This window comes from Dermochelys coriacea, chromosome 20, assembly GCF_009764565.3.
Source record: "Dermochelys coriacea isolate rDerCor1 chromosome 20, rDerCor1.pri.v4, whole genome shotgun sequence".
Lineage (NCBI taxonomy): Eukaryota > Metazoa > Chordata > Testudines > Dermochelyidae > Dermochelys > Dermochelys coriacea.
In genome coordinates, this window is record NC_050087.2 from 11,920,505 (window position 1) to 11,948,053 (window position 27,549).

General features: G+C 44.3%; 1 protein-coding gene across 4 annotated transcripts in view; it reads left to right on the forward strand.

Moving 5' to 3' along the window:
• Positions 1–27,549, forward strand: part of BRD4 (bromodomain containing 4) — a 248,487-nt gene that overhangs the window by 67,684 nt on the left and 153,254 nt on the right. For 3 of the 4 annotated variants that reach the window (XM_038378569.2, XM_038378573.2, XM_038378575.2), the window contains one exon: positions 9,027–9,121. The gene's annotated coding sequence lies outside the window, so the exon portion shown is untranslated. Of the gene's footprint in view, positions 1–9,026; positions 9,122–20,740; positions 20,897–27,549 lie in introns of those variants that run through there. The other variant, XM_043506256.1, reaches the window with a different exon arrangement.

The window sequence follows — 27,549 nt, forward strand, 5'->3', positions numbered from 1 at the left end:
CATGCTTTTTGCATATTCTTTGCCAACCTTTCACCCCATATTTCTGCTCAAGCCCTAACTTTTATGTACACTTTATTCATAGGGTTTAAAATATTAGGATTGAATTTGCGCCCCCTCCCCCCATTAGTTGCTAACAATGTTAAACTCAAAATTGACTAATCCTATTTTGAGAGAATCTGCTCTTGCTATTTATCCTCATGCTAAATTGCAATTTTACATTTGACATACTCAGGCCCACAGTAACTCACTGTATCTGACTTCCCCTCTCCTTCCTTCTGTTACACTCACAGCTGTTTTTTCTTCAATTAGATCATAAACTCTTTGATGCAGGGACTACTGTACAATGCCTAGCATGATGGGGCTGATGCTTATTTGTGTCCTAGATGCTACTGAAAATAGAGGGCCTTATATAGGGCGGTTCTTATGAAACAAAGTATCGTATTTTTCAAGTAACTGTGCAATGCAGAATAATGGAAGGTTACAGAATATAATGAGGAAAACCCTAAACTAATGCTACAGTAAGGCCGAGAATTTAAACTAGTCCTGTATTACCGTGGCTACCAGTCTTTCAAATTGTGTAAGTGTTAGAGGCACATTAAAATATTTTAGGGACAGATGGGTTGAGAACAAGAGGGAAAAAATGAAAATGTTACTACTGGTTATGAAATGGAAACAAATGAATTTTGTCCATGAAATCAAGGTAATTTTGTTTTTTCTTTGACTGTTTTCTTCTACCTTCTGTTTTAAAAAAAAAATCTACGTTTAGCATACCCGTTCTCCACTGCGCCTCACCCCAGAAAAGTTAAATAGCTCTTAAAGGAATCTGTCTGAAGCAAGTAAGAGCCCTTTCAGTAGACAGCCTCTTAAAAAAGCCCTTGTTATGCAGGGATCACAGGTGTGAAAGAACCCTCTTAATTCTTGTATAGTGCAGTAAAGGCCTTAATGGCTGTTACTGACTCTAAATCAACAAAAACTGTTTTTTACAAAACAAATGGGTTACTGGAAATATGACAGTAATCTTAATATGAGTTTATGGTGTAGCATTTAACTTAATCATTTAAGCAAATTGTGATTGTGGACACTATATTAATATATGTAATTTATAGAATCAATGAAATAAGCTTTGTAATGGGAGGAATTCTTGCAACTTAGCACTTTCTAATGTTCTTTGAAATGTTTTTCTGTTCTAGCTTTTATGGTCAATAGAGGAACCAAAGGTAGCTGAAAGAATAATTCATATTCTGTGGTTTAGTTTTTAGTAATGCAGATAGTAATCCAGGCAGGTAACAACCATTGGGGAGAGTCAGTAGGTTCAGGCACTTAGCAGCCATTGGCTTCCTTTTTAGCTTTTTGTGACTTTGGCTCAGTCCTCTTACAGGCTGTTATCAGTCTTTGATTCCTGCCTCAGGGGAGCAGTAATGCTGCTCTCTTCTCCAGCAAGCCAAAAGTGTAGCTTTTCATGTTGGTGCTGCTTAGCCATCAGTGTAAAAAACAAAACCAAAAAAAAACACCTGTCGTTCTACTTCTTCTTTTATCCTTTTTGACCAAGCTTCAGCAGAAGGGCTATACGTGTACCATATGCATTGACACCCTGAAAGCCTCCATTCTTTGAGTAGCGTCCCTATGGGTGCTCCACTTTAAGTGCATTTGCAGCCCATATGATCAGAAATTTTCTTTAGGAATGTCTATCTAGCCCACAGTGCGCTGCTGATATCCTTGAATACCACACCGAGGCTATATCAGGCTACATGGGCCAACCACCCTGAGTTCTTTCTCAACCTCCTCAGCCTGAGATGGAGCTTAGCATGTCCTCATTGTGTGTGCCTCAGCTGCTTGCCGAGTTCATTCTACATAGTTTGTTAGGTGGTGGTGGTGGTGGTGGTAGTAGTTAGGTACTGATTATTGAAAGATTGTGTTGTTTTTTTATTCTGAGAAAATTCTCCTTGTGGGGGCATGCCCAGTTCACTGGGGTTTAAAGATTGCCTCACGTGTAGAGAGGCTATCCTAGTCAACAACAGACATTCTAAATGCGTTCGCTGCCTGGGAGAGCTGCATGTCCCACAGAAGTGTAACTTCTGTTTAGCCCACAAATACAGGGCACAGAAGAACTGGCAAGTCGATCTGTGACTGTTAATGATGGAGACCCTTCACGCCGCTTTGGAGCCAGGTCAGGAGAACCCTCTTGTACCTCAATCCGCAGGGGTTTCTAGTTGCCCTTTGACCTTGGCGCAACACTTTCATAGAAATGGGAAAGTCTCAGAGACTGACTCTGAAGATCCTAAGAGGAGGAGCTCTAATCCCCGCTTAAGGTACCCACCTCCAAAAGACCTCGCTCTCCAACCAGGTCAAGAGCCTCAGGGATTTCATCCTTGAGGCTTGATACTGTAGAGGTTAAGGTCTCCTCTAGTACCAGTGAGGTGGGAAGATCCTGCAGCTCTGTGAGGAAACATGGCTCTGAGAAGTCTAGTGGAGATGGTCAGAGCAAAAGGAGAAGGTTGGTACCATAGGATTTAACCGCTCTCCCAGTACCTTTATCAAGCTCTTTGGTACCATGTAAGACTCAGCTTCTGTCTACATCAGCACTGTCTTTGAAGCACTCAAAATCATTGGTACCATCCTGCAAGGACAAGTGTATTGGTCCATCAATGTCGCAACTCCACCCAGTTGCCATAAGACTTCAGGTATCAAAAGGACTTATTGGTGGCTGCCGAAACAGAGTCTCCATTGCTGGCAGGTACTGTGTGTGTCTTGGTCTCCAGATCCTTATACATCCCTGGTACTATTACCTCCCTTTTCAGTTGGAGCTCCCCCATTAGAGAAGGAATAGGGCAATGATGGAGACCTCCCTTCAGTACCATCAATCTCTGTTTAGAATTCTCCTACTGTCCTATATGTGCACCCCCTTTCCTCCTCATTTCTTGAGCAATCCTGGATTCCACTCCCTTCCCCCTATGGCCTATAGAAATCTACAAAATCATGACTGGTGTGGAGAAGTATTATTTATTCCTTCTCATAACACAAGAACTAGGGGGTCACCAAATGAAATTAACAGGCAGCAGGTTTAAAACAAAAGGAAGTATTTTTTCACACAACACACAGTGAACCCGTGCAGCTCCTTGCCAGAGGATGTTGTGAAGGTCAAGACTATAACAGGGTTCAAAAAATAACTAGATAAGTTCAGGGAGGGTAGGTCCATCAATCGCTATTAACCAGGATGGGCAGGGATGGTGACCCTAACCGTTGGCTTTTGAGAGAGCAGCCCTGCGGAGGCCTGGCTCCAAGGTCAGTGGTCTGGTGTCCTTGCCCCATTTCTGTGTGGGGAGGCCCAGCAGGTCTACTACGATATGGCCGCAGAGTCTGCGGCAGATTACCCCCAGCTGAAGGCAGAGATCCTGGCCAGATCCAGAGTAACGATGGTGTAGCGAGCCCAGAGGTTCCATGAGTGGCAGTATATGAAGGACAGGGCACCCCGATCGCAGTTGTTTGACCTGATCCACCTGACTCGGAAATGGCTGTGCCCTGAGGCCCTCAGCTCTGAGAAAATGATGGCGCTCCTGGTACTGGACTGGTATACGAGGGGGCTACCACCAGGCCTCCGGGCTTGGGTTGGCCAGAATGACCCCTCCACCTATGATGAGTTGGTCTCCCTCATGGAAAGACAGCTGGCAGCCAGTGAACTGTTCCAGACCCCAGGGGGAGAGACACGGCAAACCAGGAAGCCAGCCCCAAACCCAAGGCCCCAGACTGTCGAACTCCAGGAGAACCATAACTGGAAGGAAAGACACTGAGGAATGGACTCTATCCAGTGTCTTAAGAAGGTTTACTGGCCAGGAATATACCCGGAGGTCCAACGCTATTGTGCCTCCTGCCCAGAATGCCAGTTGCATAGCCCCTGACCTCACTTGCGGGCCCCATTAGTACCTTTGCCTATTATTGAATTCCCTTTTGAGAGGATAGCCATGGACCTAGTGGGCCCGCTAGAAAGATCAGCACGGGGCCACCGAAACGTACTAGTCATCCCTTGACTACTCCACACGGTATCTAGAAGCCATTCCTTTAGGAAACCCCACATCCAAGGCAATGGCAAAAGAACTACTCCAGGTTTTTGCGAGAGTGGGCATCCCTAAGGAGATCCTGACTGACCAAGGAACCTCCTTCACGTCGAAATTAATGGAGGACTTGTGTACCCTACTCTGCATCCAGGCCCTACGGACCTCAGTCTACCATCCACAAACAGATGGCCTGGTCGAGTGGTTTAACCATACTCTTAAAAGTATAATCCGGAAGGTGGTAGCACAGGACGGAAAAGACTGGGATACCCTTCTACCGTATCTAATGTTTGCAATACGGGAAGTCCCCTAGGCATCCACTGGTTTCTCTCCCTTTGAACTACTATATGGACGCCACCCACGTGGAATATTGGATATTGCCAAGGAGGATTGGGAAGAACAACCCAACCCAACCCAGGAAAGAATATCATTGAGCACGTGACACAGATGAGAGAGCGAATAGCTCGAGTAACCCCCATAGTATGAGAACATTTGGAAAAAGCACAAGGACTTACTAAAACCGCCGGGCAAAAGTACGGAGATTTCAGCCAGGAGAACGGGTGATGGTGCTAGTGCTGACAGCAGAAAGCAAACTCCTGGCCAACTGGCATGGGCTGTATGAGATAGTGGAAGCCTTTGGGGCGGTGGACTATAAGGTCAGACAACCAGACCACTGGAGGCCAGAGCAGATCTACCATGTCAACTTACTGAAGCCCTGGCATGACTGAAAGACGCACCTGATCATTCAGGGAGTTCCACACCAGACAGACTACCCACAGGAGCAGGTGAGGATATTCCCCGAATTAACCCCAGAACAACGAACAGAGGTCATTGATATGATCCAGCAGAACCAAGACTTATTCTGTACACAGCCGGGCCATACGACACTGGTCCAGCATCATATCATGAGTAAGGGTGAAGATAAGACCGTACCGAATACCGGAAGCTAAAAGGGAAGAAATTAGGACGGAAGTGAAGAAGATGCTGGAACTCGGGGTTATTGAAGAATCCCACAGCCCCTGGTCCAGCCCTATCGTCCTAGTCCCCAAGCCTGACGGCACTCTGAGGTTTTGCAATGACTTCCGGAAGTTGAATGAAGTATCTCAATGCAATGCCTATCTGATACCACACATCGACGAGCTAGTTGATCAGTTAGGCAAGGCCCAATACCTAACCACCCTGGACCTGACCAAAGGATATTGGCAAATTCCCTTGGCCAAGGACGCCAAGGAGAAGACTGCCTTCTCTACACCCGATGGCCTGTCCCAATACACTGTCCTGTCTTTCGGACTCCATGGCGCCCCTGCAACATTCCAACGACTTACGGACCAATTGCTGCAACCCCATGCCAAGTATGCCACCGCCTATTTAGACGACATAGTCATCCATAGCCCTGACTGGGAAACGCACCTAGGAAAAGTAGAAGTGCTGCAAGATGTCCTTTGGAAAGTCAGCCTCACTGCCAACCCCTCCCAAGTGCGTGATGGGGCTAGCTGAGGCCAGATACCTTGGGTATATAGTAGGGAGAGGTTTGGTGAAACCCCAGTGGAACAAAGTGGAGGCAATACAGGGTTGGCCTCGACCGGTCCGCAAAAAGCTGGTCAGAGCATTTCTAGGGATAGTAAGGTACTATTGGAGATTCATCCCTCATTTCGTCACAAGAGCAGGGCCGTTGATGGACCTGATAAAAGCTCGGGGCCCCGAGATAGTAAAGTGGATCGATGCGGCGGAAGGAGCCTTTGCAGATTTAAGGACAACCCTTTGCTGTCATCCAGTACTTACAGCCCCAGACTTCTAGAAAGAATTCGTCCTACAAACAGATGCCTTAATCTATTTAAAGTGCACATTACTTGGGGAATTCTACAACACTGCTCAATGCAGAATTTAGCAGAAATTAATGTTGTTTGTGCAGAATTTCCTTTTTGTCACACAGAATGGGCTGCAGAGATGTTGGCTGCCACTGTGGGGCCACTGGACCAGGCAGAGCCCAGTTTGCAAACAGAAGACAAGGTGGGGGGAGGAGGGGAAATTGGAGGGTTCCCGGCAGCTGCAGTTTCCAGCATGCCCTGAAGAAAGGAGGCTGCCGTGTGCAGGAAACTTTGTGGCAGCCCAGGACCCAGTATCAGGCTCTTTTTCCTTCTGAATCCCTGGGGTCTAGAGGGGGAGGGTCTGAGTGTGTCTGGGCTGCGGGGGGGGGGGGCAGAGTGTCTGGGCTGGGGGGAGTCTGTAGCTGGACTCTGGGGGGTAGGTGTGAGTGTCTGGGGCGGGGAATTGGGAGGGAGGAGGTGCGAGTGTCTGGGCTGGGGAGGGCCATGGCTGGGCTTGTGGGGAGGGTGCAGAGAAATAGGGACTAGGTTGTCGTAGGAGTTTCTTTAACGTTCTACTCCTGGGGGAATTTTTGTGTGTGCCTATATTGTTACAAAAAGAAAAGGAGTACTTGTGGCACCTTAGAGACTAACAAATTTATTAGAGCATAAGCTTTCGTGAGCTACAGCTCACTTCATCGGATGCATTTACTCACGAAAGCTTATGCTCTAATAAATGTGTTAGTCTCTAAGGTGCCACAAGTACTCCTTTTCTTTTTGCGAATACAGACTAACACGGCTGCTACTCTGAAACCTGTCATTGTTATAGATATACTTGCTGACAGGTATTCTGAAATAAATTACCAACATAATTGAAACTGGCATGATTCTATAATGTTGTTTTGACCAATAGAATTTGCAGGCTTTTAAAATATTGTGCACACAATGTTTAATTTATTGGTATAGAATTCCCTAGGAGTAACACATTGTCTTTATCCCCCAAAGTTTTTATATCTTACTGCTCTTTGGGTAGTGGCATTTATTGAAGTAGAGCAGAGAGAAGATAGTTTATAACTGTATTGTATCTTCCTGGCTTCACTGCTTCCCAACCTAACGCCTTGTTTTCACTAGCCTCTCCCCCCACCTCCAAATGGTTTTTACTATTTATTAACTAACAATTTTAAAATGTGAATTTGGCAAGGCAGTTTTTACAGGTGTTAACTGGTCAAGGTAAACCCTGTGCTCCCTCTACTGTTTTCTTCAACCAGTTAAGGGTGAAAAACAAAGGGCCTTTTCCATACTAGGATTTTACCACATGTGAATTAACACATAATAAACATCAACACATATAGTACTGCAGCTGCACTTCTGTAGCGCTTTAGTGAAGACGCTTCTACGCCAATAGGTGAGCTTCTCTTGTCATCATAATTAATCCACCTCCCTGAGAGATGGTAGCTGTGTTTTGGAGAAACTCTCCCATCAACATATCGCCACGAGGGGCTAGGTTGGTATAACTGCATTGCTCAAGGTGTGGATTTTTCACACCCCTGAGCGACACAGTTATACCAATACAAGTTTGTAATGTAGATCTGGACATAGTAAATCTTTTTTAGTGTGGACACACCAAAACTGTTCGATCACTGTGCTGTAATGTGTTTGCATACATTAAGAGCTCAGTGCAACATTATCTTTATACATCAGTGAGTTAATTCACTTAGTCAGAATTTAAGGCTAGAACACCATCCACCATATCTAGTCTGACTTCCTGAATATCATGGGCCACCAGCACCATCTAGCTTTCCACACACTAAGCCCAATAGCTGAAATTAGACCAAAGTATTACAACCTTCAAGAAACTTAACTATTGTGTGCCACAGACAGAGAATAAAAGGGACTGGGGTGCACCTATTGGTGAGGCCCCCTGCATGGGCAAGGAATGATTTAAGTGATATATACACAGAATCTGAACAAGTGACCTGCACTCCACGCTGCAGAGGAAAGCAAAAAAGCCCAAGGTTACTGTCAATCTGACCTGGGGGGAAATTCCTTTTCAACCCCACATACAGTGATCAGTTAGACCTTGAACATGTAAGCAAGAATTAGCATATATGTGAGAGAGGGAGAGAGACAATGAGAATTCTCAGTTGCATCTCGGAGCACCAACCCACTTCATCCTGCATCCCATATCCAGTTGTGGCCATCTCCAATGCTTCAGGAGACACCACACACCAAGAATACATTGTGATGGGGGGGAAAAATCAGATTTTTAGGAATACAAGACAAACTAGAAGGGATTCAAGGGCTGCAAAGCCCTGTCCCCATCACCACTATCAGCCCCATCATATGAGCCCATTCAAATATGTCAGTCTCTCTCAAAACTAAGTTATTTGAACAGACAACTACTGGGGGTCTGTTACAGAACTTCACTAATGGTTTGAAACCATCTAATTTCCATACTACATTTTTTCATGGCCAAATTCATATCCATTTGTTCTTATGCCAACGTTGTCCTTTAGCTTAAATAACTATCTACCCTCCCTGGTGTATCCGCTTAATGTACTCATAGGACAACAATTGTATCCCCTCTTGTTCTTTGTTTTGCTGGGCTAAACAAGCTACGCTTTTTGAGACTTGGTCTACAGTAGCAACTTGCGTCAGTATAACTACATTGCTCAGGGATATGGAAAATCCACCCCCTGAGTGACACAGTTATACCGACCTAACTCCCAGTGTAGACAATGGTATGTCAACAGGAAGGCTCTTCTGGTTGACATAGCTACTGCCCCTAGGGGAGTGGATTACCTACATTAGTGGTTTTCAACCAGGGGTACACCTGGAAGTAGGCAGAGGTCTTCCAGGGGATACATTAACTCATCTAGGTATTTGCCTAGTTTTGCAACAGGCTACATAAAAAGCACTAGCGAAGTCAGTACATACTAAAATTTCATACATACAATGACTTGTTTATACTGCTCTATATATTATACACTGAAATAAGTACAATATTTATATTCCAACTGATTTATTTTATAATTCTGTCTTTTTAAGTACAGTTTTAAATATACCTCTGAAGCGCATGGCACTGGTCCTGGGATGGAGTAACTGAATTTGTCTTGGGATCTTTAGGTCTAATAGTAATGTAATATACACCTTTTTTTTTTTTTTCTTGCAGATCTTTCTTTCAATAATAAAAGCTGCAGAAATGAAGGTGAGAGGGTAACAACTGTGAAGAAAAACAGAACACATAAGGGTCATCTCTGCTTCAAGGTAACTATCATCATAAATTTTACTTCCTTGTGAGCCAGTCCATAATATTCAGGATGACATGACTTTTAGGCTGGATTTTTTTTCAATTGTGTTTAGGGTATACAGCATGTCTGTAGGACCTTATGGAGGGTCTTGACTCAAACCTTGAGGTTATGGCGCAGCCGACTTTTTTCGTGGTGGTGATGGGAAATTAAGCCAGTTATAACAATCTTATTTTAATGCAATTGTGTGTATAAATATGAACTTGTCATATCCTCTCAGGTCTGGTCTACACTTAACTTTTAAATCGACATATCTACAGTACTCAGGAATGTGAAAAATTAACCAGTGGAAGAATTCTTCTGTTGACCAAGCTATTGCCGCCTGGGGAAGTGGATTGCCTACATCAATGGGAAAAACCCCTTCTGTTGATGTGGGACTCACTATACACTGTGGTTGCGCAGTGGTGTTGTGCCGCTGTAACACCTGTAGCGTGGACATGGCCTCAATAACCTTGTGTTCTTCTTCGAGTGCTTGCTCATGTTGATTCCAAGTAGATGTGTGCACAGTTGCTGGAAGGTTTTTCCCCTATTGGTATCCGTATGGTTGGCTTAGGCACCCCCTTGAGTCTCACCTTCATGGCACTGCATATAGGGCCCTGCCGACCCACCTCTTCTCCTTCTTACCTACAGCAACAGCCGTTGGAGCGTTCTTTTCTTTCATTTTCGAACTATTCCCTATTGTACTCGTAGTTCCTACCTATAAATTGTTTCAGTAGTTAGTTAATAGTTTTTAGTGTAGTGTTTGAACCCTCTTCCCTTGTAGCTGGGATTCTCTTCCTGGTTTCTTTCCCCTGCCTTGGGCTAGGGCATGTCTCAGTCCCAGGGGTTTAAGCTATATGGGGTCTGCCAAAAGCTGATGTCAAAGGGTGACCCGCACATGTCCTGCTTAAAGTGCCTGGGGAATCCCACCAGACTGAGAGGTGCAAGATTCCGCCCCGGCACTAAGAAGGAAAGGGACCACAAGCTAAAACTGTTGCTGATGGAGGCAGCCCTGGGGCCGCAGACTGAGTCGAGCCAATGGTCCCGGCACTGGGCACTTAGGCATCAGTGCGTAGCACACCGGCTTCAATCAGGGAGGTTGTGGCACTGAGGAAGGACTCTGGGGTCAGAGACCGTTGGTGTCATTATTCCCCGGCACCGAAGACTTCCTCGTGTGTGAAGACCTAGCACTGCTTGCAGTCGCCGGTGCCTCACAAAAAGTACAGGAAGAAGGACAGGATCCTCGCCTGCTCAAATAACTGACCGTGAGCCAGCTAGCGGAGCGTGACTATGCTGAGCCACTCTGTCTCATCCGTGTCTGAGGTGATACCGTTGACTCGGGGCCCTCAGAGAGGTCCTTCGAGGAGGGTGAAGTGGAGGATTTAGATCTCCTCCCCTCCAGGGAGGCAGCCAGGGACCGCATAGCCCTAATGGGCCCACTCTCTCTCCCAACCAACACGATAGGTCATTGGTCCCAAAGCCTCCGGCACCACACAGGCCTCTGGTGCCATCCTGGGGCAAGCCACTGATGATGCGACCCCGCTCGCCCTGAGCCCGGCAACGTCAGGCACTGTGCCACCATGGTCTGCACTCCTTGACTCCTCAGCGTCGGAGGTGGAGTTCTATGTATCTAGAAGGAGCCAGCACTGAGTAGAGCGGCATCCTCAAGGGTCGGAAGTGGGACAATCCTTCCCGCTTGTGCCATGGCCAGCACAGTGGAAGATGCCAGCGCAGTGGTCCTTTTGGGCCCTGTGGGCGTACCACCAATCCCAGAGGTCCTTTTCACAGAAATCTCTGTTGCCTCAGATGGATGAGCTCAGTCCAGGGCCAGAGAGCTCTCTTGAGGTGCTGACATAAGCACTGGCACCATGGTTGGCAGCAAGACTGGCGCAGATACCAACAACTGGATGTGCATGGAGTCCAGGGAGCCAGACAGACAGGAAGGTCCCTTACCAGCCAGAGCCTCCTCATCTTCACCTGATGAGGCAGTAGCAGGGAACATCCTCGGTGCCTGCCCCAGCTGATAGTAGAGCCCACCAGGAGCTCCTCAGAAGGGTGACCCAGAATCTGGGACTCCAGATGGAGGAGGTCACTGAGGTGTCAGACCCTATAGTGGACATCTTATTCCCCACAGTTCCCATCAGGGGAAAACACTCCCCCTTGTTTAAACAATACAAGAAACCACAAAGACCCTGTGGCAGACGTCGGCCTTTCTAACCCCCACAGCGAAAGGGGTCGAAAGAAAATATTTTGTGCTGTCAAAAGGGTATAAATATCTGTTCACACACCCTCCACTGGACTCAGTGGTGGCAGTGGCTGTCAATGGGCGAGGCAAGGCAGCAGTGACCCACTCCTCTGGCAAAGGACACGAACAAGCTGGAGCTCTTCGGCTAGAAGATGTTTTCCACCAGAGGACTCCGGCTTCGTATTGCCAATCAGCAGGCGATCCTCAGTTGCTATAACTTTAATTCCTGGGATGCAATGTCAAAATTTAAGGAGTTTGTGCCGTCAGACTCCAAGACAGAGTTTTCGGCTCTGGTAGATGAGGGCAAGGTGGTGGTGAGGACCTCATTGCATGCCTTGCTGGACTCGGCGGACTCAGCAACCTGTACCATTTCTTCGGCGATTGCTATGCGTCGTTGCTCCTGGCTTCAGGCCTCGTGCCTCCTGGGGGAGGTTCAGCAGACAATTCAGGACCTCCCGTTCGAGGGCTCCACCTTATTTTTTGGAAAAAACTGACTCGAAGTTGCATGGTTTAAAAACTCTCGAACCACTTCAAAATCTTTGGACTTGCATACACCCATCACCGAGTGTAAGCACTTTAAACCCCAGCCTATGCTGCACCCTTATCAAGGGCATTCTAGGCAGGACTTCAATAGAAGGGGCAGAAATTATCTGCGTGATTGGTCTCAGCCCCCTGCCAAGCAAGGGTTGGGGTCGTCAAGACAACCCCCTGGTCCAAAGGACGCATTAACTCAAATCCTGGATCCGTTGCTACCTTTCTCGGCCCATTTATCTCATTTCTACCATGTGTGGTCCTAAATTACTTTAGAACGTTGGTTACTATGCATGTTAGAACTGGGATATTCCCTCCAATTCACTTCAGTCCCTCCCTTCCCTTCCCTGTCCCTCTTCAGGGACCCCTCTCATGAGCAACTCCTAATTCAGAGTTTCTCCTCTCCTCTATGGCAGGAAGCTCTCAAACTCTGTTGCTGGAAGATGTTAGAGAACTAGCTTGCTTATATCATTACAAGAACCTGAAACCTGAGCCTTTGAAAAGAGGATGTTTTTGTTCAAATAGTTTAATGCTCTGGTTTCAGTTTAATATCTGTTGAACAAACACTTGAAAGAAAAGCTCTCTCTGAAAGTGTCAGCATTCTGCCCCATAAAGTACAGGCTAAGGACTAGTAGTTCCTACTGCAGAGGCTTTGCCTGGTACAGCTGAGCAGTGAATACATAGCATATACTGGCAAAAGGCAAGTATAGTTGTCAATCTCCCTGAACGACAGCTGTGTTAGTTAGGGGTGTGTGACTTTTTTGCTCTCTTAACCAATGTAGCTATGCTAGCAAAACTTTGTTGGATAGACCTAGCCTTTGACTTTCCCACTCGTGTCCTCCTAGATGCCCAAGAAGAACAGGAAAAACTATTCAATATTCCTGATATTGCCTGGGTAAAACAAACAGAAAAAGCTTTGGGGGAAAATGGTCTCCTTTGTTCATTCCTAAAGAAGCAGAACAGGGGATACATTCTACTTTGCAGGTCACCTTTTAATGCTGCCACATAATTTAAATCCAGTGTAATGCAGAATAATGGGGCTATTGATCTCCTTGAGTTCTGAGTATATTTAATGAGGAACGTGGAAGGCTTCATGGCAGTATATTGTGAAAATCTGTTACAGAGCTCAGGAGAGAGTCTAAAAGTATGTGAGACATGCATATATGGAAGAGTTGTGCATGGCATGGGCCAGGTGAGAATAACTGGGAACAGTGGGATCAATTGGAGTAAAATTAAATTTAAAATGAAGAACAACTTCCAAGCAACCACGTCTATTAAGGTGGAATAGGCTCCTTCAGAAAGAGAAGGGAAGTGCTATTGCTTGAGATGTTGAAGGTTAGACAAAACACTGTAATGGTATAGGGAGCTGCCCTGCGTGGGCCAGAGCATGGACAAGGTGACCTCAAATGAATTGTCTGTCATCTAATTCTAGAGTTTCTGCCATGATCACAAAGCAGTCTGCATCTCTAGGGGCAAAAGGACTGATAAAATGTGAGTAGTAAGCACCTGAATCAGATCTCTGGATGTAGAGAAGAAACTGTGCAGGTAACTGTAGATGTCAGAGTTTACACATAATTGTGTGAGCAAGGATTAAGGATTCTAATAACAGATTATTGCAATATGACTATTAAATTTGTTCCAGACAATGCAGTCTTGCTGGTGACATTAATGCTGTTCTCACCAGCTGCCTAAATCGGTCAGATGGAAAAGTAATCCTATTTGTGATTCCCCACTGACACAGATTGCATAATTAAAATAGGGAAGATCTGCTGTGAATTTAAATTAGCTGTTTTTGTATTTTGCTGCTGCTATTTGTGGGTTTTAAAGCTGAATGGTGAGGTGGAATTGCACTGATATTTGCTTAAATGTTATAGCTGTTGGACATCAGTGCCCCCTCCATGTTGAGTTCATGGTATAAGAATGGATTTTTATATAGTCTTAGTAAAAGCAAATTCAGCCCACCCATTTCCTTTTTTGTAAGGAATATTGAAGAAATTAATGAAACCGCATAAATTATCATAGCAGTTGGGTCTAATTAAATACTTTGCATCATATAGCTTGGGATATCAACAAATTCCCTTTGGAGTACATATTCATAGATTCCAAGACCAGATGGGGCTATTGTGATCATCTAGTCTAACCTTCTGTATAACACAGACCAGAGAACTTTCCCAAAATAATTCCTAGAGCATATCTTGTAGAAAAGTATCCAGTCTAGATTTAAAAACTGTCCATGATGGAGAATCTATCACAACCCTGGGTAAGTTGTTCCAATGGTTAATCACTCTCACTTTTAAACATTTATGCCTTAATTCCAGTCTCAATTTGTCTAGCTTCAACTTCTGGCCATTGGATCATGTAATTGGAAAGCCCATTATTAAATATTAGTTTCCTCTGTAGGGATTTATCGACTATAATCAAGTCACCCCTTAATTTTCTCTTTAAGCTGAATTGTTTGAGCTCCTTGTGTCTTTCACATCTTTTAATCATTCCCATGGCTCTTTCTGAACCCTCTCCAATTTATCAACATCTTTCTTGAATTGTGGATGCCAGCACTGGATACAGGATTCCAGCAGCCAAATACACCAGTGCCAAATACAGAGGTAAAATAACACCTCTCTACTGCTTTTTTTAACTTACCTATTTATGCATCCAAGGATTGCAGTAGCCCTTTCGGCCACAGTGTCTCACTGGTAGCTCATGTTCAGCTTTATCTAGTATGACCCCAAAATCTTTTTGAGTTGCTGTTTCTCAGGATAGTCCCTCCATTCTTTGTTCCTATTATGTATCCATTTAAATTTAGCTGTATTAAAATGCATGTTATTTGCTTACACCTAGTTTACCAAGTGATCCAGAACAAACTCTGGGGTTTTTAACCACGAAAGCTTATGCTCAGATAAATCTGTTAGTCTTTAAGGTGCCACCGGACTCCCAGAACGAACTGTCAGTGATCTGTCCACTTCATTATTTACCACTCGCCCAATTTTTGTCTCATTTGCTAGTGATTTTGTTTTCTTCCAGGTTATTAATAAAAAAGTTAAATAGCATAGGGCCAAGAACCGAACCTTATAGGACCATACTAGACACACCTCTTTGACGATTCTCCATCTACAGTTACATTTTGAGACCTGTCAGTTATCCAGCTTTTAATCCATTTAATGTGTGCCATGCTAATCAAAACATTATACAGTACCAAGTCAAATGCCTTACGGAAGTCTAAATATATTACATCAACTCTTACTTTTATCAGCCAAAGATGTATTCTCTAAAGAAATCAGTTTGACAGGATCTATTTTCCATAAACCTGTGTTAATTGGCATTAATTATATTACCCTCCTTTAAGTTATTATTACTTTAGTCCTGTATCTGTTGCTCTTGTATCTTGTCTAGAGGCAATGTTAGACTTCACCCTTTTTAAATATTGGTACAGCATTAGCTTTCTATCAGTGTTTTGGAACTTCTTTGATGTTCCAAGATTTAAATCAACATTAATGGTCCAGTGAGCTCCTCAGCCAATTCTTGTAAAACTTTTGACAGCAAATTATCCTGACATGCTGATTTTAAAATGTCTGACATTATCTGCTGTTTAATATTCTCTTGAGATGCTAGTGGAATGGAAAGATTGATATGACTACATCATCTGTTTTTTCCAAATACAGAACAAATATTTGTTGAACACCTCTACCGTGTCTGCATTAATTATTGATGATTCTACCACTTCCATCTAGCAGTGGACTAATATCATGGTTCTGATTCTTTTTCTTTCTGGTATTCTTAAACTTCTTATCCTTAACTCTGCTGGCCATAGACTTTTCCTTGTGTCCCTTTCCTTCCCTTATCATTTTTCTACAGTTCCTAATTTCTTATTTATAGTTGTTACCATAGGTGCTGATTGCCCCACCCATCAGCTGTTGGGTGCAGAGCACCCCCTATTTTTTCTCCGGGGGTGCTTGAGCCCTTGAGCACCCATAGAGTTGGCACCTATGGTTGTTACTATTATTTCCCTTGGTTGAAGGTTTTTGGGCTTCTAGTAAAGTGTTCTTAAACAATTCCCAATTGTCATTCAAATTTTTTTGATTAAATTCTCTCCCCAAGTTAGTGAATAAGACAGCTGCTAAACAGTACACAGACTACACAAGTTGAGGGCAACAAGTGAAAAATACAACGTGGAATTGAAACTTCATTGACAGTTTAGGTGTGCAGAGTGTAACTACCTAACCAGTAGATTCTTAAAACAGTTCTCTGTGGAGGACTTTCTGATGTTCTGTGGAGCGCATACCCTCATTTTCAGCTGCTAAATTGGACAGCTGAAATACTTCTAATGTTACTCTGATATATGTAATTGCTGTAGTTGCTACAGGGATGTTATGTAATAGTTTGTTAAAATGTGGTCAGTGCTATGAACAAGTTTGTGATCTTACATGAGCTGAAATTTGGCCAGGGTACTTGGTCAAATATCCTGACTCTTATGGAAAGTGCATTAGATGTGTAATGGCACAAATGTTGAGAAATTTTTTAAAAAGTCTCATTCAAAATATCCAGCTATATGCCACCCCAGCACCGTGTTGTATGCCACCTCAGCACCCGGAGTGTTGGGTTCAGTATACATTCTTTGCCTGGGACAGTGGGGTTATGGTCTGTGACTACAGCTGCTAGGGTAAGAGTGCCCCATACTGAATCATAACTTCCCTCAACTTTGTGTGGTAGCCAGAGGTCTTAAAATAGTTTTGGTGACTATCCTGTATTGTGTACCTTATCTTAAGGATTAGCACTGTAGTTTTCTTAAATTTTTGCTGTATTTCTGAATTAACACCTCCAAATCAATCTATCCTATCTTGGGGCCTCTCCTTCTGTCCCTCCACCCCCACGAACATGATATAGTTTTATGGTGACCTAGAATCCTATTTTCCACATCTCCGACTCAAGGAATATTTCCAGCATGCCTCTGAACAGCATACTAACCCACAGAGACCTTCCTACCAACACTACAAAAAGGAGGATTCTGGCTGAACTCCTCCTGAAGGTCAAAATAACAGACTGGACGTCTACATAGAGTGCTTCCGCCAACGCACACAGGCTGAAATTATGGAAAAGCAGCATCACTTGCTCCATAACCTCAGCTGTACAGAACACAATGCCATTCACAGCCACAGAAACCATTCTGACATCATAATAAAAAAGGCTGACAAAGGAGGTGCTGTCATCGTCATGAATAGGTCAGAATCTGAACAAGAGGCTGCTAGGCAGCTCTCTAACACCACATCCTACAAGCCATTACCTTCTGATCCCATTGAGGGTTACCAAAAGAAACTACACCATCTGCTCAAGAAATTCCCTGAAAAAGCACAAGGACAAATCTGCAAAGGCACACCCCTAGAAACCCAACAGGGGTATTCTGTCTGTTTTCAAGATCCATAAAGCTGGAATCCTGACACCCCATCATCTCAGGCATTGGCACTCTGACAGCAGGATTGTCTGGCTATGTAGACTCCCTCCTCAGGCCCTATGCTACCAGCACTCCTAGCTATCTTCGAGACACCACTGACTTCCTGAAGAAATAACAATTGATTGGTGATCTTCCAGAAAACACCATCCTGGCCACTATGAATGTAGAAGCCCTCTACACCAACATTTGACACAAAGATGGACTTCAAGCCATCAAGAACAGTTTCCACAATAATGTCGTGGCAAACCTGGTGGCTGAGTTTTGTGTCTGTCCTCACCCATAACTATTTCACATTTGGGGACAATGTATACCTTCAAGTCAGCGGCACTGCTATGGGTACCCACATGGCCCCACAGCATGCCAACATTTTTATGGTTGACTTAAAACAATGCTTCCTTAGCTCTTGTCCCCTAACTCCCCTACTCTACGTGCACTGCACTGATGACATCTTCATCATCTGGACCCATGGAAAAGAAGCCCTTGAGGAATTCCACCATGATTTCAACAATTTCCATCCCACCATCAATCTCAGCTGGGACAAGGCCACACAAGAGATCCATTTCCTGGACACTACTGTACTGATAAGCTATAGTCACATAAAGAGAAAAGGAGTATTTGTGGCACCTTAGAGACTAACAAATTTATCTGAGCATGCATTCCACTGCATGCATCTGATGAAGTGAGCTGTAGCTCACGAAAGCTTATGCTCAGATAAATTTGTTAGTCTCTAAGGTGCCACAAGTACTCCTTTTCTTTTTGCAGATACAGACTAACATGGCTGTTACTCTGAAACCAGTCACATAAACACCACCCTACGCTGGAAACCTACTGACTGCTATACTTACCTACATGCCTCCAGCTTCATCTAGACTACACCACAGGATCCATTGTCTACAGCCAAGGTCTAAGATACAACCGCATTTGCTCCAACCCCTCAGACAGAGACAGACACCTACAAGATCTCTATCAAGCCTTCTTACAACTACAGTAGCCACCTGCTGAAGTGAAGAAACAGATTGACAGAGCCCGAAGATTACCCAGAAGTCACCTACTACAGGACAGGCCCAACAAAGAAAGTAACAGAATGCCACTTGCCGTCACGTTCAGCCCCCAACTAAAACCTCTCTAGCGCATCAAGGATCTACAACCTAGCCTAAAGGACGATCCCTCGCTCTCGCAGAGCTTGGGAGATCGGCCAGTCCTTGCTTACAGACAGCCCCCCAACCTGAAGCAAATACCACCAGCAATCACACAACAAAAACACTAACCCAGGAACCTATCCTTGCAACAAAGCCCGTTGCCAACTCTGTCCATATATCTATTCAGGGGAGACCATCATAGGGCCTAATCACATCAGCCATGCTATCAGAGGCTCGTTCACCTGCACATCTACCAATGTGATGTATGCCATCATGTGCCAGCAATGCCCTTCTACCACGTACATTAGCCAAACCGGACAGTCTCTACGTAAAAAAATAAATGGACACAAATCAGACGTCAAAAATGATAACATTCAAAAACCAGTCGGAGAACACTTCAATCTCCCTGGTCACTCAATTACAGACCTAAAAGTTACAATTCTTCCACAAAAAAACTTCAAAATCAGACTCCCAACGAGAGACTGCTGAATTGGAATTAATTAATTTGCAAACTGGACACCATTAACTTAGGCTTGAATAAAGACTGGGAGTGGATAGGTCATTACACAAAGTAGAACTATTTCCTCATGCTTATATTTCCCCCCGCCCCCCCCCCCCCCCCCCCCGTTACTCTCACCTTCTTGTCAACTGTTGGAAATGGGCCATCCTGATTATCACTACAAAAGTTTTTTTTTCTCCTGCTGATAATAGCTCACTTTAATTGATCACTCTGATTATAATGTGTATGGCAGCACCCATTTTTTCATGTTCTGTGTGTGTATCTTCCTACTGTATTTTCCACTGCATGCATCTGATGAAGTGGGTTTTAACCCACGAAAGCTTTATGCTCAAATAAATTTTAGTCTCTAAGGTGCCACAAGTACTCCTTGTTCTTTTTACCTTTTTATTGTAAGTAGATGTATGGATGCCATGGTGGAAGGTACAACGATGCTGGCTTGCTCAGCAGAGCTGCGGTAAAGATTGGATTAAACGTATGTCTATTATGTAAATTGCAATATACTTTTATATAGTAGAATGATGGATAAATTAAGATTTATAGTTTGATACATGTTTAAATGCTAAATACTGTGTTTCTTTCAAAAATGTATAATCCTGTAGATTCTTTTCTAGATGCATAAATGAGTAGCTGGGAGTGGAAGCATCAATGAAGCCTGTATATAGGAGCTAGGAGTTCTGTTCCTGGCTCTGCAAGACATGTGACCTTGTGTAAATTAATCTCCCAGCTTCAGTTTCCCTCTGTAAAATGTGTATAATACATGTTTCTTAGGGTTAGTGAAATGGAACTCATTATAATTTCTAAAGCACACTATGATCCAATGTATTTGAACAGCAAAATTGTATCTCCCTCTCTCTGGACACAGTTCATTCTCAGCACTTCTAAAAATTATTCAGACTGTTTTGTGCACTGTTTGAGAAATTAAGTAAAATGGGTTACCAGTCTTCAGTGAGGATCAGTTGCTCTGGTGAGTGAAGAAATTTATCTACTTTTGTGGAAACACAATATGAATTTTCTACTAAATTAAGATGCACTTGTTTGTGTCACTAGAGTTGTGCAAAACACTGTTGCTCGCTTCCCCATGGTGCAACTAGTGGTATTGTATAACTACAGATTGATGCAGTTTTAAAAAATGCAGGGCAAAATTTTCATCTCAGCCTCTACTAGGCCTCCCTTTTTGGTAACTGCAAATTGCAGGCATATTTAATTTGGTTATTTTCAGGTGCAGTTAAAATACCTTGCAATTACTGTCACTTGGATAGCTATCTATTTTGTGGTTTCAAGTGCAAAGAGGCTGGCTTTTGAAAACCTGGCCCAGAATATCCCTTTAATCATTATAGACACAAGGGGGGTGTGGTAATATATTTTATTAGACCAACTTCTATTCATGAGAGAGGCGAGCTTTGTAGCCACACAGTTTTCACAGTTGAAGCTATCTAAAGTGTCACCTTCTGAGCCGAAATCTTCAATGTTTGCTTTCTGCACAGAAGGGGAACTTCCATGAAGTTGAATAAAATCCCTTTCACTTAAAAATAAATGAGCCCTTCCCTTCCCTGTCTCAAGCAATGTGTTTTGAAACATCCAGCTTGACACACAAACAATCCTCAGTGAAGGACAGGTGGTGATAAATGAGAGGAGGGATTAAACAGTGATAAACAAGAAGAGAAAATGCTGTTTACTATAGGTGGAGCTGATAGCAACCAGGCTTCTCTGGCTACTGGGTGGAGAGGGGAAGAAAAAGATGGGCCAAGCTTCCCGCCAGCTACCCATGTACCCAGTGCATGGGCCAGCAAACTCCTCCTGTGTGTTCGTCCTCTTCGGCAACGCACAGGGCAAGATCCCCTGCAACTAGTGGGCAAGGAAGAGAGAGCGTGCATGTGAGTAAGGCTAGGCTGGGCTGGGCTTCTCCTCTGCCCACCCCCCCACTAACCACTAGATCCAAGTACCCGTCCCCATTCCTCTGGGGAACAGCCTTAAACTGCTGCTAGCTAATGCTGTTAGTCCTGTGGGTCCAGTAGCAGTAGTCTGTACTGCAGTGCTGAAGATTCAGAGGTCAGATGCTGCTGCTGACTCATGATAGGGTTGGAGATGACTGTTAGTTGCATGTAGTTTTTACCTTTCTTGCAAGGAAAAAAAAAATGACTAGGAAATTCCTTCCTCCCTGTCCGCCCCCAACCCCCGCTATTCAAACACCTTTGGTCCCCTTGTTCATATTCATTATGGTACAGTGTTTACTTGTATGATACTTTGTGTCTTTCACAGGATTCCTGCTTCATTAACTGCACCACATGAATGCACAAGAGGGTAGAATTAAGGTCATGCAAGCAAACATAAATCTGGCATTTCCTAGCTTTCAGGTGCTTTAACGTTGTACACTAAATAACATTAGTTAACAAAATACTTGTTTGTGTGTGTAATATGTAAAATGACCAACTATATTGTAGGCATGTTAATATCTGTGCTATCTGACTTATTTTTAAATGGACAACCTTAATATCACCTTAATATTGGGTTTATTTAAAATTTACTCACTTTTTTCCCTGGCAAGCTGTTGCTACGTATCATGTTTTTGCCCTTTTTACTTCCCCTTTGCACCTTTTCTGCAATAGTTTGTGTTCAAATACATGTGTGTGGCTTTAGCAAAGCAATTGGGGAGACTCGTTATGATCTAAAACTTCATTTAAGCATTACCTCGTTTAATTCTAACAACGCTTATTTGATACACAGACCCGGGAACAGAAATAGTTGATTTCTTTGAAAATGGGAAAGCCAAGGCCCTGCTTTAAAATGCAGCTATTGTATTTGCCTTATGCGATAACAGACTAAATCTCTCATTAAGACCCTAACTGAATTGCAGGATGATCTTCAAATAATTGCGGCTGAGTCGTGGACAAAGCATAGAATATTATGGAAAAGTAATAATGGACCTTTATTAATAGGAGTAATTTGGAAAAGCCACAGTAGATGTATTTGTTTCAGAAAAAATTGCTGGAATGATATAAACATTCAACTATTAGTTTATGCCTGCAATTTTTTTGATAACCAGAGTGTTTGGTGCAACTACAGGGCTGTCAGTAAGGGGCAGGGCAAGGCAAGCGGGGAGTTGCCCAGGGTGCAAAGCTGGGGAAGAAGGGGTGGAAAAATGAAGGGGGGGAATGATAGGGGGTAGAACCCTGCAGTGGACATAATATTGCCAACCTTACTTCTGTGCTGGTGGTGGTGGTAGTGCTGCCTTCTGAACTGAGTAGCTGGAGGGTGATGGAAGTTGGCCGGGCATCCTACTCTGAAGGCAGTGCCGCCACCAGCAGCAGCAGCGCAGAAGTAAGGATGGCAGTACCATGCCTGCTGCAAGGCTCTAGCCCCTACTTTGTTTTTCCTCATTTTTTCATCCTACCCCATCCCCTAGCTTTGCACTTGGGCATCTGCCTCACTTGCCCTGCCCTGGTTATGGCCCTGCCCAAAACTCTTCAAGATCATTTAATGTAATAATGGGTGTGTGTTGCAAACCTCAAAATGTATGTAAAATTATGGACTGTGCAAAGTAAATTAATTTAAAACAAAATTGCGGTGGAAGCCTAATATTGTAGAATCCGCAGTATTGCGAATGAAGTCGGACCTTACTCATTATAAAATGACCTATTAACTTGGCCATTCTCCAGACTGCAGTATTGGAGTCCTTTCACAGGCTGTGAGTCAGCAAATTTGGGTGAGTCATGTTGTTAGTCATGTGCCCTTATTGTAGGGACAGATGAGAGGAACAAAGAATCAGTGGAGGAGAAACTCAGTCTGAAAGCCAGAGGACAGTATACTTCCTGTTTCCTGAGGCTAGTGCTGCACTTACTTATTAGAGTGAAGATTGTTTGTTTCACTTGCACTGACTTTCCTTTCTGGGAACATCTGAGGAGTTGCTAATGGTTTATAATCTTAGTTCTTCAGATAAATTAGAAATGTGAAATGAACACTGTCAAATCTTCAGTTTTTATTTTACACTCCATTCAACACCTTTTTGAGCTTGACATTTTACTTTGGATAAAATTTTCAGAGCGCTTAAGTGATGTAATGGCCTCTCTCATTGACACGTAAATCACTTTTGAAAATGGAACTTAGGTGCCTAAGTCACTTAAGCACTTTTTGAAAATTTTACCCTCTCCCCACCACCAGCCTGTAAAGGACTTGTTGATGTTTCCTCTGTTTCCCTGGATTTACAATGGATGGAATCTGGTTAAATTGAAAATGTATTTGGAAAAAAAAAAATTAGGCATGACCATTTCAGATTGACCTGCCCCATTTTTTCTGTAAGGTTATGTGATGAATATCCTAAAAATATCTGGGTTGTATGGGTATTGGCATAGAAGAGAACCTACTACACTTACATTTGTGTGCCTATGATTGGGATGTTAAGTTCCCAGAAGTCATAGTGGGCTGGTTCCATGCTTCTGGCACACCTCAACATCCATCTGAAAACAAAGGAGGATCCATTTTCTACCCGAATAACCTCTTACATTAAATTGTTTGACACAGGGTGCCTTAAATTAGCTCATATAAGAGAATATGCAGGTCATTTTAATTGCTGGATTACAAACAGCCCAAATGAAGTAGTGGGAAAAGGTTTTTTTAGTTTTGGGGTTTTTTTGGCTTTTTTTTTTTTTTCCTTCTGTGACAAATAAGGGCGCACCTGGAGGCAGCTTGTTCAGAATGCAGGCTGACGGGGTTCGACTCACCACTGCTGGCACCTCCGGCTGATCACTCTGGGAGTTAGCTCTCGACCTCTGCAGAGCACCCTCAATGTGTGGTATCTTGCCCATCATCTGCTCTGCTCCCCTGGGACCTGCGTACTCATCGCTTGGTGGCGCCCCCTTTACCGACTGTCTTCATTCGCCTCAGAACACCGCCCTCTGGCAGTGCCCACTTCTCTAGTCTCACCCCCTTCTGCGGGGGGGAAGAGGGGGGTTTGCTAACAGTTATCCTTCTGCTTGCACCTGCCTTGGTGCCAACCACAACCCTATATTCTAGCCCCTTGTCTCAGGGGCAAGTTACTGTCTGTCTCAGCCCGTCTCCTCAATGCCCAGGTGCAGTACCAGTGAGGAAGCGGGGGACCCAGGCCCACCCGCTACTCTGGGTCCTGACCCAGGGACCCTCTAACGGCAGTCTCCCTCTGACCTTCTTCTCTCCCCTCTTATCTACCTATTTTCCCTGGGCCACTTCCCCTTTGGCCCTGTGCACCTTCTTGACCCTGTTTAGCATGGGCTGCAGCCTGGCAGGTAATGGGCTGGAACTCCACTCTGCTCCCCCAAGCCTGCCCAGCACTGCTCTGCCCAAGGTGCTGCTCCTTACCTCAGGAGCCAGTCTTTCTCCCTTCCTAGCTAGGCAGCCTTTATATAGGACCTAGTTCGGCCCTGCTTGGCTCTCCCCTGGCCTTTACTGACAGGCTGCTGGTCTGCACAGCCTCTCCAGCCTGGTTCAGCCCTTTCTCTCAGGGGGTGGGGCACTGCCCCACCACATGGACTAATACATGTGTCTTATGTTTAAAATATTACACTTGCACACGTGCTACCGAGGAGCAACAGCTTTTTTCTGGAGTATGCCTTATTCACACATTCTTTTTGATACCGCTTGGTTTTCCAGCTTCATGCTGTTGTTGGAAGTATCTTGATACATCTGACTAGCATAATTTCTCTAACATGATGAAGTTGCAGTATATCCTACCCCTGTCATCTTGAATGTTTCGTTGTGTATCTAGGAAATGCAGCTCAGAGCTCGCCCACCTGCTTAATATCTTGTTCGCCTTTTGACTTTCACAAGACTGTCCTCTCCTGGTGCTCTCTCCTTACCTGTGATGGTTCGTTAGAGTGAGTGTTAATGTGTGTTGGTAAAGCTTCCTCTGACTTCTTCTTTTTTAGGGATCCTGTTTGACTGTCCCCGTCCTCTCCTCCTCTTGCTCTATACCATATCACTGGGTGAGGTCATCCACTCTCACTGCATCAACTACAGTTTCTGTGCTGACTTGCAAATCTGTCTGTTCCAGGCCCATCTCTTGATCCAGTCTGGCACCTCTGCCTTCATTTTAAAGCTATCTGGGGTAACTGGTGTGCACCACTCAGAAGTGGTACCTTCTTTGATATCTTCCTAGTTTATACCAACACTCCCTTGGGCATGGCTTCTCTCTTACAGAAACTTTCTCCAGCATGTCATTCTGGGGCTGGCCTTTTTAATTTGGCAGGACCATGTAGCAGCAACGTTAAACTGACCATTTACAACCGAATGCTTGATCGCCCTCTCTTCCAACAGTCATGCTTGTACTTCTTGTTTCCCTAGTTTTTCCTTTCTAATTTCTGAGAATTCACATCTGCTGTCAACTTAAATTTAATATAGCTAAAGCTCTCCCCCACTTTGTTACTGAACACCATCATCCATCCTGTCACAAACCCATAACCTGTGGGGTCCTATCTCATGCAGATGATCCAGGCAGTATTCCTATTCGGCTGCTGCTTTCACAATATTTCTAAGACCCATACTCCTATCCAGGCTCCTGTTATCTCTCACAACTTCTCTGGCTTCCTTGATAGCTGCTACTCCATGCCTCTCCTTTAAGAGCTCCTGAGATCACTTGGATCCATCATTCTGACCATGTCAGCCTCCTTCCCTTGAATCCTTTGTTTGGCTCCCTGTTCACCACCACATCAAATTCAAGCCTTCAAAGCCCTTCACAACTATTTGTCCACACTCATTTGACTGTCTCTGGTCATGCTCCCAAGGATGACAGCCTTAAAACGCCATTTGCGCACTTGTCCTATAACCACCTCTGTTTTTTCCTCTCCATAACTCCCCTTATGCATGGATCACCCAAGTCTTTAAGGTAGCTTTTTTTCAGTTTTCAGAGTAGCAGCCGTGTTAGTCTGTATTTACAAAAAGAAAAGGAGTACTTGTGGCACCTGAGAGACTAACAAATTTATTAGAGCATAAGCTTTCGTGAGCTACAGCTCACTTCATCGGATGCATTTGGTGGAAAAAACAGAGGGGAGATTTATATACACACACAGAGAACCTGAAACAATGGGTTTATCATACACACTGTAAGGAGAGTGATCACTTAAGATAAGCCATCACCAGCAGCAGGGGGGGGGGGGAAAGAGGAAAACCTTTCATGGTGACAAGCAAGGTAGGTTATTTCCAGCAGTTAACAAGAATATCTGAGGAACAGTGGGGGGTGGGGTGGGGGGGAGAAATACCATGGGGAAATAGTTTTACTTTGTGTAATGACACATCCATTCCCAGTCTCTATTCAAGCCTAAGTTAATTGTATCCAGTTTGCAAATTAATTCCAATTCAGCAGTCTCTCGTTGGAGTCTGTTTTTGAAGCTTTTTTGTTGAAGTATAGCCACTCTTAGGTCTGTAATCGAGTGACCAGAGAGATTGAAGTGTTCTCCGACTGGTTTTTGAATGTTATAATTCTTGACGTCTGATTTGTGTCTATTCGTTCTTTTACATAGAGACTGTCCAGTTTGGCCAATGTACATGGCAGAGGGGCATTGCTGGCACATGATGGCATATATCCCATTGGTAGATGCGCAGGTGAACGAGCCTCTGATAGTGTGGCTGACGTGATTAGGCCCTATGATGGTGTCCCCTGAATAGATATGTGGACAGAGTTGGCAACAGGCTTTGTTGCAAGGACAGGCTCCTGGGTTAGTGGTTCTGTTGCGTGGTGTGTGGTTGCTGGTGAGTATTTGCTTCAGATTGGAGGGCTGCCTGTAAGCAAGGACTGGCCTGTCTCCCAAGATCTGTGAGAGTGATGGGTCGTCCTTCAGGATAGGTTGTAGATCCCTGATGATGCATTGGAGAGGTTTTAGTTGGGGACTGAAGGTGATGGCTAGTGGCGTTCTGTTATTTTCTTTGTTGGGCCTGTCCTGTAGTAGGTGACTTCTGGGTACTCTTCTGGCTCTGTCAATCTGTTTCTTCACTTCAGCAGCATCCCCGATAATGTCACGGCTAACCTGGTGGCTGAACTTTGTGACTTTGTCCTCACTCATAACTATTTCACATTTAGGGACAATGTATACCTTCAAATCAGCGGCACTGCGATGGGTACCCACGTGGCCCCACAGTATGCCAACATTTTTATGGCTGACTTAGAACAACGCTTCCTCAGCTCTCGTCTCCTAATGCCCCTACTCTACTTGCACTACACTGACATCTTCATCATCTGGACCCATGGAACAGAAGCCCTTGAGGAATTCCACCAGGATTTCAACAATTTCCATCCCACCATCAACCTCAGCCAGGACCAGTCCACACAAGAGATCCACTTCCTGGACACTACGGTGCTAATAAGCGATGGTCACATAAACACCACCCTATATCGGAAACTTACTGCCCGCTATTCCTACCTACATGCCCCTAGCTTTCATCCAGATCATACCACACGATCCATTGTTTACAGCCAAGCTCTACGATATAACCGCATTTGCTCCAACCCCTCAGACAGAGACAAACACCTACAAGATCTCTTTCATGCATTCCTACAACTACA